We start from the raw sequence: 13,900 nt of genomic DNA on the forward strand, positions 1-13,900 counted from the left end.
CTGAAAGACTATTTGGACAAAAAATTCCTCATGTCTAACCAAAAGAGACAATCGAATCAAGTTGGATTTGTTGATAGTTAGGATGAATAGTTAGGATGATAGTTAGCTAAAAGAGAATTAAATCCGATTGAAAATTGTTTTACTTTTTGAAAAGGAAATATAGAGAACCAATCAGAAAAAAATAGTTTAGTTAGATATTTCTTATGTCATTACTTTTCATCCCCTTGTTTTTATATCAGCGTTTTCTCAAAATTTATGGTATATTAAATATAATTGTTATAATAAATTATAGATCTTTTTCTTTATATTTAACTTATATTTTCCTGTATATATTTTATATATTTAACATTTATACAAAATAAGTGTGTAGATATGGATTGAAAAGTGTGAATGAACAAAATGTGGACATATATATAAAGGGAAAATAATGTTGAAAAGATGTAGATTCAAAACGTGAAATTCTTAGTCTTCGGTAAATTCACAACAAATAGCCAAGTTGGTACCTAAAATAAATAAAGCAAAAAGTGAGATCATGTATGGATAGTATGATAAATATTAATATTGTGGATATGGACGAAAAAACTATGGACGAGCGAGTTGGGGACATCAGATTTGTGAACACATATTTTGCTATTTTAATGAGTAAGTTGGCCCTTTTCTGTCACAAATAAGTTGTGGATATCAGATTCGTGGACACATATTTTGTTATTTTAATGAGTAAATTATCTTTTTGCATTTGGATGAGAGAGTTGTATACCTGATTTCGTGGACAGAGTTTCAAAAAAAGAATGATGATGATGACTAATTTAATCTAGTTAAAAGGAAAAGAAAACAAAAATTGAATTCTATGACTGATATCTTACTATTTTAGTGAATTTTATCAATTGTTTTAGCTTATTTATCATTTTAGAATGTATTTAGAAGTTTTGAATGTATATATTTGTTCATTTGTATTTGGCAAGTTTGTAGTGCACAATAAGAAGTTTGGGGGTAAATCAAGAAGATTGTTCTGAACATTATAATAATGTTGAGGTAAAACCGTGAATAGCCAAAATAGGAGGGACCAAAAATGCAAAGAGCTGAGACTTCACCATTGTTGGTCTCCAGACCTCGGACTTCATATCACCTTGTGCTAATAAGAAATTCAGGACGACTTTGCTTACATGTCTTGTGTTCACCAGGTGTTTGATCTTATGAGAAATCACAGAATGAAGCTGTTCAAGGACATTGTGAGTAACTTGCTCCGGCTTAGCTGATTCGCTGGGATTAATTTGATATGATGTTTCATTGCACCTCCTCTAATATTTGGTTTATTTTTTTCTGCCCCTGCTTCAAAGCTTTGCTTCACGTAGGTTGCAGAATCTAAATTTGACAATTATTATAAAAAATTTAAAGCCAAGAACGATTGTTTTGTGGGGATTTGATTGGTTGAGGATAAGAGAAATCTAATGCAGCAACAGGCACAAGTAGAAGCGCAAATGCTTTGATGTGAGGATGAGTTGGCTAGGAAGCACTCTTTAAGAAAGAAATAATGGACCTTGTGATCGTCCTTGACTTGGAAAATTTTGCAGACAGATCATGAAGCTCAGAGACAAAGTTGGTTAAGACGCAAGAGGAGTCTTCTATCCGGAAAGAGAAAGCCAGAAGAAGAACAGATTCGAGCACACTCTTTTCTAAAGCCTTTCGATATTCTAGTGCATATCATTGTATAAGATAGAACATATATAATCTGAAGTGGCGGAGGTAGTGCCTTGTGAGGTGGGTCATATGACACATGTGAAATCAAAGAAAAAAAATTTTACTTGTGTTTTTACAGAGAAAATTGAGAAAATATAGTAAAATAGGCTTATTGACCCATATATATATGCTGACTCTAAAACTGACCCCGGTAAACACTTTGGCTAGTTCCGCCACTGGTCTGAACCAAAGATTGTTTTACTCGGATTGCTTAATTTTAACCAACATATAATAGCAAAATGTAGTATAATTTAGGATCCATCGATTGCTCCCTTACCAAAGCTCGTTGTTACTTCTACGGTATCTCCAGAGTTGTAATTCTTGATTTTATTTTCTCTTAATTGCAGTGAGGCACAGCACAGCGCTCTGAATACGTTGCTCTTTTGAACCGGTGATCAGTCACGGGACACTGTTCTTATCCTGGCGACAAAACAAACCAGGCGATCTTAAGGATAACTGTTGAAGGAGACCTAACCGACCAATTGATCAGAGGCACTGCAAAGAAGACAGAAGGCTTCTCTGGTCGTGAGATCGCTAAGCCTTGTGGCTGGTGTTCAAGCGGCAGTGTATGGTATACAAGTACTAGGTCTGAATAATACTTTATTAAGACTGATACAGAGTATTTATACATGTACAAGCTAGGGTATATACTATACTATAATGTATTTACATAATGATCCTTTTAGGATTACTGTATTCCCTTATACACTTCCTCAAGATGGTGGGACTTTAGTAACAACGATCTTGTTGCAGATATTTTGAAATGGAGTTTTGGCGAGGGGATTTGTAAGACCATCTGCGAGTTGATCATGCGTGGAGATGTGAGACACACGCAGCATACTGTTTTGAATTTGTCCCCGCAAGAAGTGGTAGTCGATAGCGATGTGTTTCATACGGGAATGGAAAACAGGGTTTTGACATATGTATGTGGCAGCGATATTGTCACAGTATATGGCTGGTGGAGAGGTGAGCATGACGCCGAGTTCCGTGAGAAGGGAACATATCCAACGCAGTTCCGCAGACATGTTCGCCACTGCTCTGTATTCGGCCTCCGTCGACAAGCGGCTACCCCTTTTTGCTTCTGTGACGCCAAAGAAACATGGTGAGAGCCGAGATAGATAATGTAACCGTTTGTGGAGACGTAGTAGTCTGAGTCGCCCACCCAATCTATATCTGAAAACCCATGGAGTGTTGCCTTTGTCTGCTTCCGGAGGAAGATGCCATGGCTCATCGTACCAGATAGATAACGGAGGAGGCGCTTCACAACGAGCCAGTGACACGTTGTTGGGTGGTGCATGAACTGCGAAAATCTGTTCACAGCATAAGAGATGTCTGGGCTGTTAGTGATAGGTATTAAAGGCTCCCTACAATCTTTTTGTACTCGTGAGGATCAGATATTGGTGAACCGGATTTGAGTGTGAGCTTCGGTGAGGACGCCATAGGAGTGTTGACGGGTTTGGAGTGAAGCATATTTGTCTTGGTGAGAAGATCTGTGAGATATTTGCGTTCCATCAGATGCAACCCATTTTTTGTCCTTATCACTTCAATGCCTAGGAAATAGCTTAAGTTGCTCATATCCTTGTCGAGAACTTGGCTGCAAGTGTATCAATGACTCTTTGGACCAGTTGCGGCGATGTTCCTGTTATCAAGATATCATCTACATAGACGAGAAGATAGATGAAATCTGATCCTTGTTTGAGGATAAAGAGCGACGTATCTGAGAGTGAGTTGTAGAACCCGGTTGCGACAAGGAACTTGTGTAACTCAGAGTACCAAGCTCGCGGCACCTACTTTAGGCCATACAAGGCTTTCCGAAGACGACAAACTTTTGCGGGGTTGTCTTTATCGACAAAGCCTGGAGGTTGACAGATGAAGACTTCTTCTTTGAGATGACCTTGTAAAAAGGCGGTGTTGACATCAATTTGTCGTATAGGCCATGAGTTATTGACTGCTAACCCTAGAACAATCCGTATCGTCATGGGTTTGATAACCGGACTGAATGTGTTTGTGTAATCAATTCATGGTTGTTGATGATAGCCCTTCGCGACCAGTCGAGCTTTGTAGCGATCTATTTCTCCATTGGGATGATATTTGATTGTAAATATCCAATGACTGCCAACCCTTTGCAAGCTGTCTCCAAGTCCCAAGTATGATTCTGAACTTATGAGTTGAACTCTGCAAGCATCGCTGCTCGCCATTTTGGATGTTTCATGGCTTGCTGCCACGTCTTGTGGATCCAGTGTGCATCTTCTTGCAGGTTGACATTTAAGTTATAGTGAGACGTCTTTTGATGATGTTGTTTCTGGACCTTGTTATCATCAAATGTCGTGGAGGTGGATGATCAGATTTTGTCACAGGGGTTGTCGTTGGTGCAGTTTCAGTGCATTGCACGGTGGTTCCCGGTTCTGTAGTCCCAGTGTACGTGTCTGCTGTTTGCACAAGTTCTGTTGTCGCAGAAGCATGCGTCACTGGTGGCAAAGTTTCAGAGCTCGGTGGCAAGCTCTCTGTAGTCGTGATGGCGATTGTACGAGTGAAGGTATCGGGTGGATGATGGTATGAGGTTGATAGGTGGTTGGTTGGTGTGGTGGTTCTGGGTCGGGATTAGTTGTTTGACGTCGGAGGTGTTGGTAAGGGAACTGGGTTTCGTTGAACCTCACATGACGAGAGGTGTAGACCCGATCGGTGGTGGGAACTAAGCACAATTAAGCGCTTTGAGACAGAGAATATCCGAAGAACACACAAGGTGTAGAGCGGTTTTCAAGCTTGTTTAGGGCGTAAGGCATGAGCCAGGTGTAACACAAGCTCCCAAATGTTCTGAGCTTGCCGTAGATAGGTGTTGTTTGGAACAGTTTCTGGTATGGAGACAGGTTATCAAGGAGAGGAGTTGTCATGCAGTTGGTCAGAAAAACAGCAGTGGTAAATGCTTCTAGCCACAAAGTTAACGGCATCTTTGCAGTGGACATTAACGACAAACCAGTTTCCACAATGTGTGTTTTTTCTCTCCGACAAACCGTTGTGTTCAGGGGTATGAGCTGGGGTTGTTAGGTGAGAGATGCCATTGTTGAGAGGTAGGATCGCATGGCTAGATATTCTCCTCCATTGTCTGTATATAGGTGTTGGATTTTTGTTTTGAAGCGTGTTTCTACCAAGGGTTTGAACTGAAGAAAGATGGTTTTTACTTCAGACTTGGCCGAGAGGGGAAAGATCCATGAATATCTTGTGAAATGATCGACGAAGAGAAGGTAATATTTTGGGTTTTTGTTTGAGAGTACATGCGATTGCCAAACATCAGAAAATAAGTATTGGAGAGGGTTAAAAGATTTGATTGTGCTTTGCTGAAAAAGGTAACTTGTGAGTTTTATTCAAAAGGCATTCATTGCAAGGAAAAATAGAGGAAGCAGTGTTTAGGCAAAGTAAAGAAAACTTGGAAACAACAAATTTAAGTGTAGCTAAAGAGGGGTGGCAAAGTGTATTATGTCATCGATCCATTGTTGCTTTCGTATCAGGATAGGTTGAGTAGGCTGATTGGTTTAGGTTAGGCTTGGGCCACTCGTACAAATCACCCTTCGTTCGACTGTGGAGTAGCTGCACCCCCGAGCTGAGATCCTTCACCTGAAAGTGAGCAGGAAAGAATTCAACAAAAACCTTATTAGCATTACAGAGACGATATACGGAGATTAAATTTTTGTTGACATTTGGAACACACAAGACATCATCTAATTTGAGAGTTTTAGATGATGTAGGGATATATATATTGAACCGGTGTGTGTGATTGGCATGGTGGAGCCATCCGCAATTGCCACTTCTTCTCCTGGTTGGTGTAGCGCCAGATTGTTCAGGTCCGAGGTGAGGTGATGCGTGGCTCTGCTATCGAGTAACCATGGGCTGACATTGTATGTGCGAGGTAGAGATGAAGTTAGCCTGTAGCTGCCATGGTAGCGACACAATTGCGTACTGTTGTGGAGCAGCAGAGGAGCCTCCAGACATCTGAAGTTGAGTGCAACGACGAGCACTGTGACCAAAAACACCACACAACTGGCATTTGCATTGATAGCCATGGGAAGTGTTTTGCTGCGAGTTCTGATGAGGTGGTTCTGTGAACTGTTGTTGTTGTTGCCAAGTTTTGTTTCTACGATATCCTCCTCGGCGTGTGTTGTTGGACTTGTTTTGCGATCATCTGTGTAGTGAGCCGTGACTGGTGTAGATGAGACCGGAGTTACAGCCGACTGCAGTTTGGCTGCATGATTGATCATCTTCTCATGTAACTCAGCAAGCGACGGCGCCGTGTCTCTCGGTTCTATCTTATCAACCATGTTTTTGTCGTCGTCTAGAAGACCACCAAGTATCTTACCGATCTGATCCTCATGATCCATGGGCTTTCCGAAGACAGCTAGCTGATCAAAACGGATCGTGAGACCTTGAAAGTATTTGATCGACTTGTTGTCTTTGGTCCAGTTGTCGATTTTCTGCTTCACTTGTTTTATATGGCCTCTACTTGGTTTGGCATAGGTGGAGGTGAGAATAGACCAGATCTCGGCTGATGTGTTGGTCGTCGAGAGGATTGGTTGAATTGATGTGGTTATCGCTCTTATGAGTCTGCTGTAGATGAGCTTATCCTGGCGTTTCCACATGACGAAGGCAGGGTTAGGCGCAACACCTGCATCAGTTGTGATTGTAGGCGGAGGTACGACGGTAGAGCCATTTATGTAGCCAGCAAGGTCGTATCCATCAAGGAGAGCGTGGACCTGACAATTCCACATGAGGAAATTGGAAAATGTGAGCTTTGTCACGTTCTTCATATTGACGTTAAGGAGGTAGGCGTAGAAGAGACGATGATTGTCTCGTTTGTTTGCGCCGGTGATTGAGAGTTCTCTGACATTTTTGTTGCAGGGAAGAGGAACGCGACGAAGAAAAGTTTTGAAAGTTTTTGATGGCGGCTTATAGCTATGATACCATATACAAGTATTAGGTCTGAATAATACTTCATTAAGACTGATACAGAGTATTTATACATGTACAAACTAGGGTATATACTGTACTATAATGTATTTACACAATGATCCTTTTAGGATTACTATATTCCTTTATATATGGAAGACCAGATTGTGAGATCGGTAAGCTTATGACATAGCAGTTTATATCTTCCAGAGCTTAACAATGCAGCTTGACAATGACACGTTTTTCTGATGGAGAAACTTCTCCCCGAGATAAGCCAAAAGGATAAACCCACCAAGAGATTTTTAGATAGAGAACATGAGTAGCTGGGTCTTGGCGTTTACGGGTCGATTATGTGCTGCAATTTAGTTAATAAAGAATCACGAGTGTTGAGGAGATTGTACATAAGTTGATAGATTCAGTGAGTGAGCTTGTGGAAAATTATGAAAGTTGGAACTGTGAGGAGAGGTTTCAGAGATGCGGAAAGCATTGGAATGGTACGGTAGGATGTAATACAAAATTATTAAAGGTTTTTTTTGGAGACTGTATGGTATCAAAGGCAAGAAAATGCAGAGTAAGGTAGTGTTGTGGAGAATCAACTTGATTCTTGACAGAGAAGTGGATAAGCGCATGACAAAAAGCTCCCAAAGAGTGAGTTTGATCGGATGAACCAACATGGTGAGATGAGGCTTAGTGGTTGTATAATCTGACATTCTGCAGATATCTACTCACTTTCTTTTTCTTTTTGAGACCATTAATAGAGAATATGTTTGTGTCCAAGAGTGCGTAAAGGTGATGAAGTTAAGTATTTTGCAGATGGGGTTTTAAAATGGATCTCTAGGGGTGAACAATTCTCCACGGATGCTGCTGAAGATTCGGTGGGCAAACCAAAAGTTCGTGAAGATGAAGAGGTGAAAAATGCAGGTGGTGAGATTATTAAGGATATTTTAAAGAAGATTGAGAAAGATGGAAGTTACTTGGTGTGGTTTAAAGAAGATTATCAAAGAGTATGGATCAGTAATGGAGAAGAACTTGAAGAAGTCAAAACCGAAGATGAGTGATTGGATCTTACATAGTTGAGATATGGAAGTCTTTGTTTCAAATAGAGGTTTTACAAGAGAAGCAGAGGTTTTACCTACTTTGTCATGGGTAAAACTTATCTGCATTGTCACCATTTATCCAACCTTGGATTGGATGTTTGAGGAACCAAACAATTCCAACCTCGTAGAAAACCTTAGAGAGGTTTGGCATATGTAGTCGTAGCAGAGATATATATGTTTGGTTAATCTGTCGAATCCATTCTCTTGTTTTCAAATCACCTCGTAATTGTAGAAAACATTAACCTGAGACATGTGTTTGATAGATTGACTTGGTAATATAGAATGAAACAGTAAGTGGGTATCAGTTCTTATAAGCAGCTATGATCTGTTAACCAGGACATGATGGAGAGGCAAGTGTTTGGTCAAAACAAAGCAGAAGTGAGAAAAAGAGTCATAAAGCAATGCTGAAGCTTGGGATGAAACATGTCCTTGGTGTTAGCCGTGTCACTATCAAAAAAGCAAAAAAGTTTGTTGTCTTCTGAAAATCAATCTTTTTTGTTGTGTTTAATCATGACTGGTTTCTTTTTTTCCAAATTTTAATGATAGAATGTGGTTTGCAAATGCAGATCTTGTTTGTGATATCGAAGCCTGATGTGTTCAAGCGTCCAGAATCAGATACATATGTGATCTTTGGTGAAGCAAAGATAGAGGATTTGAGCTCGCAGCTTCAGACACAGGTAGCAAAGCAATACGAGGCGCATCAAAGCAGTTCAAGGCTCATGATCTCAGCAGCATGATTTCAAAGGAAGAAACATTAATCGGTGCAGCTGCAGCTGCTGCTCAGGATGATGAAGAGGTTGACGAGGAAGGTGTGGAGCCAAAGGACATTGAGCTTGTGATGACTCAAGCGGGTAGGCCGCTAATGGAGATATTGTCACTGCTATATCATGGAGTTTACCACCTAAATCTGAAACCTTTTTCTACTTTTGTTTTCCCTTTTAACGGAATTTGCATGTTGTATCATTATACATCACAAGTTTGGACTCATTTTTCACTGCTCTGTCTCCAGCTTGCTACCATAAGACTCTCTTCTTCTAGCACGTATGCAAGAATTTAAGTGAGTTTTCCAAATGATTAATATATGAAAACTCAAGCACATGAAACACCATGTTCCTCGATTTGGTCTTAACACAACCAACCATTCAATATCACCGTTTTGGGCATTCGAACTGGCATAAGATGGAGACTGTATATTACCAGACTAAATATGAAACCCCAGATACATAAAAAAGCAAGCAAGATATTTGCCTCTTCCCATCTTCTCCCCTAGGTTCTTGTTGAACAGAGCAAGATGCGGTAAGGACAACACAGGGGTCACAGCTGATAAACCTTGTCCTAAGTATTGTGATATGCTTTTTAATTGTTGTTTTTGGGCTATAGCAGATTGAACTATGGTTTGAGACAGGCATCGGCAAAAATAAACTTTCTATAATATTTTGCATTGAAAGGAACAGTATTATTTCTATACAAACGGGAGAATCATATAATATGAAACTTGTAAAGAATAGATTTTCTAACTGTTCTACCAGAGAAAAACAGAGTTTTGTTCTAAAGTAGAAAAAAAATCTAACAGAGTGTGGTTCTTCCTTCAAGTTAGTTCACTTCTCTTGTTCAAGAATCTGCAACGTAAGAGTGGTGGAGGACCATCAAAACTTTGAAATTGTGTTCAGTAAAGCCTCTTTATTCACAATCTTAGTTGTCACTTGTGCTCCAATTGAATCCTGCAAGTAGAATAGAGGTGAACACTCAAGAACCTGACTTTGTAGAACTTAGAGAAGAGAGGTATTATCCTACCAATGTGATGAATTGGAGACTAGGACACTGATTTGCCATCTTTAAAACTGGAACGTCCGAGATGGACATCCGAGACTTGAAAATGCAACAGTTTCATTCTTGAAACGTTGGTAAAGAGAATAGATTCCCCAACATCAAGAAATAACCTCCTTGAGATGACAAGTTCTCTACAGAAACTTACATCTGAGAACAAGTTTTTGCTCTCGACGATAAGCACATGAGCTTTAAGTTGAGGAGGTTTCTAAATCAGTGAAAATCGACCCGAATTGGACCAGGTTTCTTTGATGAAGCTGAGATTTGGGGTATCTATATCAATAGTTTGCTCATTCACTGCATCTGAAAAAAGTGCTTGCAAAAATACAACTTTATACTCTTAATGCTCTTTTATACTATGAAACATGTGATAGCAGGCATCCCTCTGCTTTGGACAGCTTTATCACAAGATCTAGAAGATTATGACAGGATTTAAAGATAATCTCAAATGCCTTGTTGATTTTTTGCGGAGAAGATCTCTCAAATTTCAAACTTTTGAGACATGGTAAAGAGAACGTTGCCTCTTCCTCATCAACCAGCTGAGGACAAGATAATGAGAAATTAATCAAAGTGGAAGAGTTAAGAAGGCATTGAGGCAGAGACTAGGGAAAAAATTCTTGATTTCCACGTGTCTTACTCTTCTTGTTACATCATCTTTGATCCATGTTTCCACTGCGTTCTCATTGTTCCTCAAACCAACCAATCGGAATCTCTCAATGTCGAAGTTTTCCAAAGAATGTAAGAAACTGAAGACAAATGTATTGAAGTTCTCATAGCTTTGAAAATCTGATGCTTCGACATTGATTATGGGATATGTTTTCAAACGTTTTTCCACTTCTTGGAGAATTGACTAGTGCTTACATATTCTTGAGTAGGTCTTATTACTATTGTACAAGATCTCTTATATAACTTTAAGAGATCTTGTACAATACATATTTTATTGGTAAATCACACATATTCATTTTTTGTGCATTATTTACATATTATGTATTCGAAACATTGATTTTTTTAAATTGAATATCAAATTTATTGATCATAAGATTGCACATTTACAAAGGTATAAGAAAATTGACTAACCTATGAGGAAAAGAAAAAATGAAAATTTTTATGCTAAGTGAACTTCAAACCATCGACTCATCATGCCTGCTAAGAGATGACTATGGGCATATCGCAGCGACTCATCTTGTTTCTATCTAAACACAAACCTATTTTGGTGAAAATTTCAATTTTTAGCTTCTTTTCATCTTTATATCTTGTGTTTATTGGATTATCTTGATCACTAAACATGATTAACCTTCAATCATCATTGATTATTGGGTTTATAATGTTTATTAGTGAGTAGTTACCTTTTAAATCCATGGGTTAGGTAGATCTAAGGTGATTAATGAAGAGTTAATGATTAGATCTCTCTGTTTCTATGCATATTAATTAATTTTTGATTTGATTTGACTTTATCACTTTCATCTTGATATTAATTTATTTTATACCTGGAAGGTGTTTATTAAAATGCTTGAAAGAACTTAATATTGCTCTAGTTTGAATACCCAAAGGTGTTTGTTAAAAATTGATTTTTGATGAACTTTAATAATGAAACTCCCCATTTCTTAATATGTTTGTGATTTTTATTAATTTATATGTTGTTATTTTAGTTGTGATTTGTCATTACCCATAATTCCTTAAATAAAAGAGGTTGCGATAATTGACAACCAAACATTGCTATGGTTAGCTTATGGTTGCAACGACTAACACCAAAAATTGCAAGAACTCATGACTAAATGCTATAATTACCAATAATTAAAGGTTCATAACCACTGATTGCAATAACCCATCACCAAAAGATGCAATCACGAACAGTTGCTTTGTTTCATTTAATCAGTTGCAAATTTTTCATTTAACTAAATGTAATAGTTCACTTAAACGATTTAAAAAAGTCACTTAAAATCTCTGATAATCTTGTCCGTTTAAGTATAATTAGAGATTCAATAATAAACAACATATATATTAAACTCAAGCATAAATTTAAATGTGCATAAATAAATATAATTGTTTTGGTTTCTCTTTTGTTAATACTTATCTATTAATAAATAAAATTATTTAAATATGTCTAAACGTTTTATCAGAAATCCGAAAAACAAACCAGCGTAAAATGCACCAAAACATGTTATAAATCATATAATATATTAAATTTTGTAAATATATAATATTATGAAATAATTAAATTACCCAACAAATCAAATTATCCAAATATTATTTAAGATTATTTTAAAATGTATGTAAATAGATATGAGAAAGCTCATTTAAACCTATGCAGTTTTTAGAATGAGTATAACCAATTTTAGACATTTTTAACCTATTAAATTTCTATGTAAATTTTAGAATAACTCTTAAAAATATGCAGTTTTTCTGATGAAAATAAACATCATTATGAAAGATGCACCTTCATATATTTTTCTCTTAAAACTAATAAAATTTAAAAATAAAAAAAAACCACGTCATTTAACATTTTTTTGAAAGACACATCAATTAATGTAATAATGAAAAAAACACATCAGTTCTAAGACACCATTTAACATGAAAACTTGTGTCTTTTCATTTTACGTTGTTCATATCAATTTATTACTACTTCATATAAATATTTCCACTTATTTTATATCTAACATTCATTGTATTTATATGAAAATTTGAATCTCTTAAGTTTTTTACATGAAAAGTTGCATCTCTTAATTTTTTTTACATGAAAATTGCATTTATTTGCTTTTGAGATAAAATTTATGTTTTTTCTTTTACTTTTCTCATATCATTTATTAAAACTTCACATAAATATTTGAAAATTTAAATATCTAAAAATCATTTTATTAATATGAAAATTTAAACTCTCAAGTTCTTACATGAAAAAGTTGCATCTTTTAATTTTTTTTACATGAAAAAATCGCATTTTTTAGTTTTGAGATGAAAAATTGTGTCTTTTCACTTTTACATTCTCATATATTTTTATTAGTATTTCACATAAATATTTACAGTTGTTTTATATCAAGAAGTAAGTGTATTAATATGAAAAGTTGAATTTCGTAAGTTTTTTACATGAAAAGTTGAATTTATTAGTTTTGAGATGAAAAGTTGCATTTATTTCTTATGTATTTTCATATATATACATATACATATATATATATATATATATATATATATTGTGTTTTATAAAAACATTTTTAATACAAATCATATTTTCATTGGCTCTCTAACTGCTTTGCTCATATCAATTTATTAATACTTCATATAAATATTTTAAATTGTTTATATCTAAATCAGTGTATTAATATGATAATTTGAATCTCTTAAGTGTTTTACATTAAAAGTTGCATCTCTTAATTTTTACATGAAAAGTTGCATTTTATTAGTTTTTGAGATAAAGTTTGTGTTTTTCATTTTACTTTGCTCATATCAATTTATTAAAAATTCACATAAATATTTGAAAATTTAAATGTCTAAAATTATTTTATTAATATGAAAATTTAAATCTCTTAAGTTCTTACATGAAACGTTGCATGTTTTAATTTTTTTACATGAAAATTTGTATTTATTAGTTTTGTGATAAAAAATTATGTCTTTTCACTTTTACATTCTTATATCTATTTATTAGTATTTCACATAAATATTTACAGTTTTTTTATATCAAGAAGTCAGTGTATTAATATGAAAAATTGAATTTCTTAAGTTTTTTACATGAAAAGCTGAATCTATTAGTTTTTGAGATGAAAAGTCGCATTTATTGCTTATGTATTTTCAAATCTATATATATTGTGTTTTACAAAAATAATTAATACAAATAATACTTCACTGGCTCTCTAACTACTTTGCTTGTATCAATTTATTAATACTTCACATAAATATTTGAAATTGTTATATCTAAAATGAATGTATTAATTTGAAAAGTTGCATCTCTTAACTTGTCTACATCAAAAGGTGCATTTATGAGTTTAATATTAAAAATTGCATCTATTGGTTATGTATTTTCAGATATATAATTATTCTGTGTGTTACAAATTTTTTAATATAAATCATTTATCCTTGGCTCTTTAACAATTATCATTTTGTTATAAATTATGGAGTGGATTGCCATTAACCAGGCCCGGACCGAGATCAGCCCAATACCTAGAAGATGGAGAGATGGCCGAAGCCTAAAGAGAGGAGAGAGAGAGCCGACTTCAGGAGAGAAAAAGGTGGCCACAAAGCTAGGAGAAAAGGAAACCCTTTCCTTTTCCTAGTAGATGTAATCTTTCCATTATTATGTATTAGTAGTTTTC

At 35.8% G+C, this 13,900-nt stretch overlaps 1 pseudogene; it reads left to right on the top strand.

The window, feature by feature from the left end:
* Window positions 1–7,239: 7,239 nt before the first annotated feature.
* On the top strand, window positions 7,240–9,160 carry LOC106315059 (annotated as a pseudogene).
* The last annotated feature ends 4,740 nt before the right edge of the window (window positions 9,161–13,900 follow it).

The sequence above is a fragment of the Brassica oleracea genome, chromosome C9 (genome assembly GCF_000695525.1).
Source record: "Brassica oleracea var. oleracea cultivar TO1000 chromosome C9, BOL, whole genome shotgun sequence".
Taxonomy (NCBI): Eukaryota; Viridiplantae; Streptophyta; class Magnoliopsida; order Brassicales; family Brassicaceae; genus Brassica; species Brassica oleracea.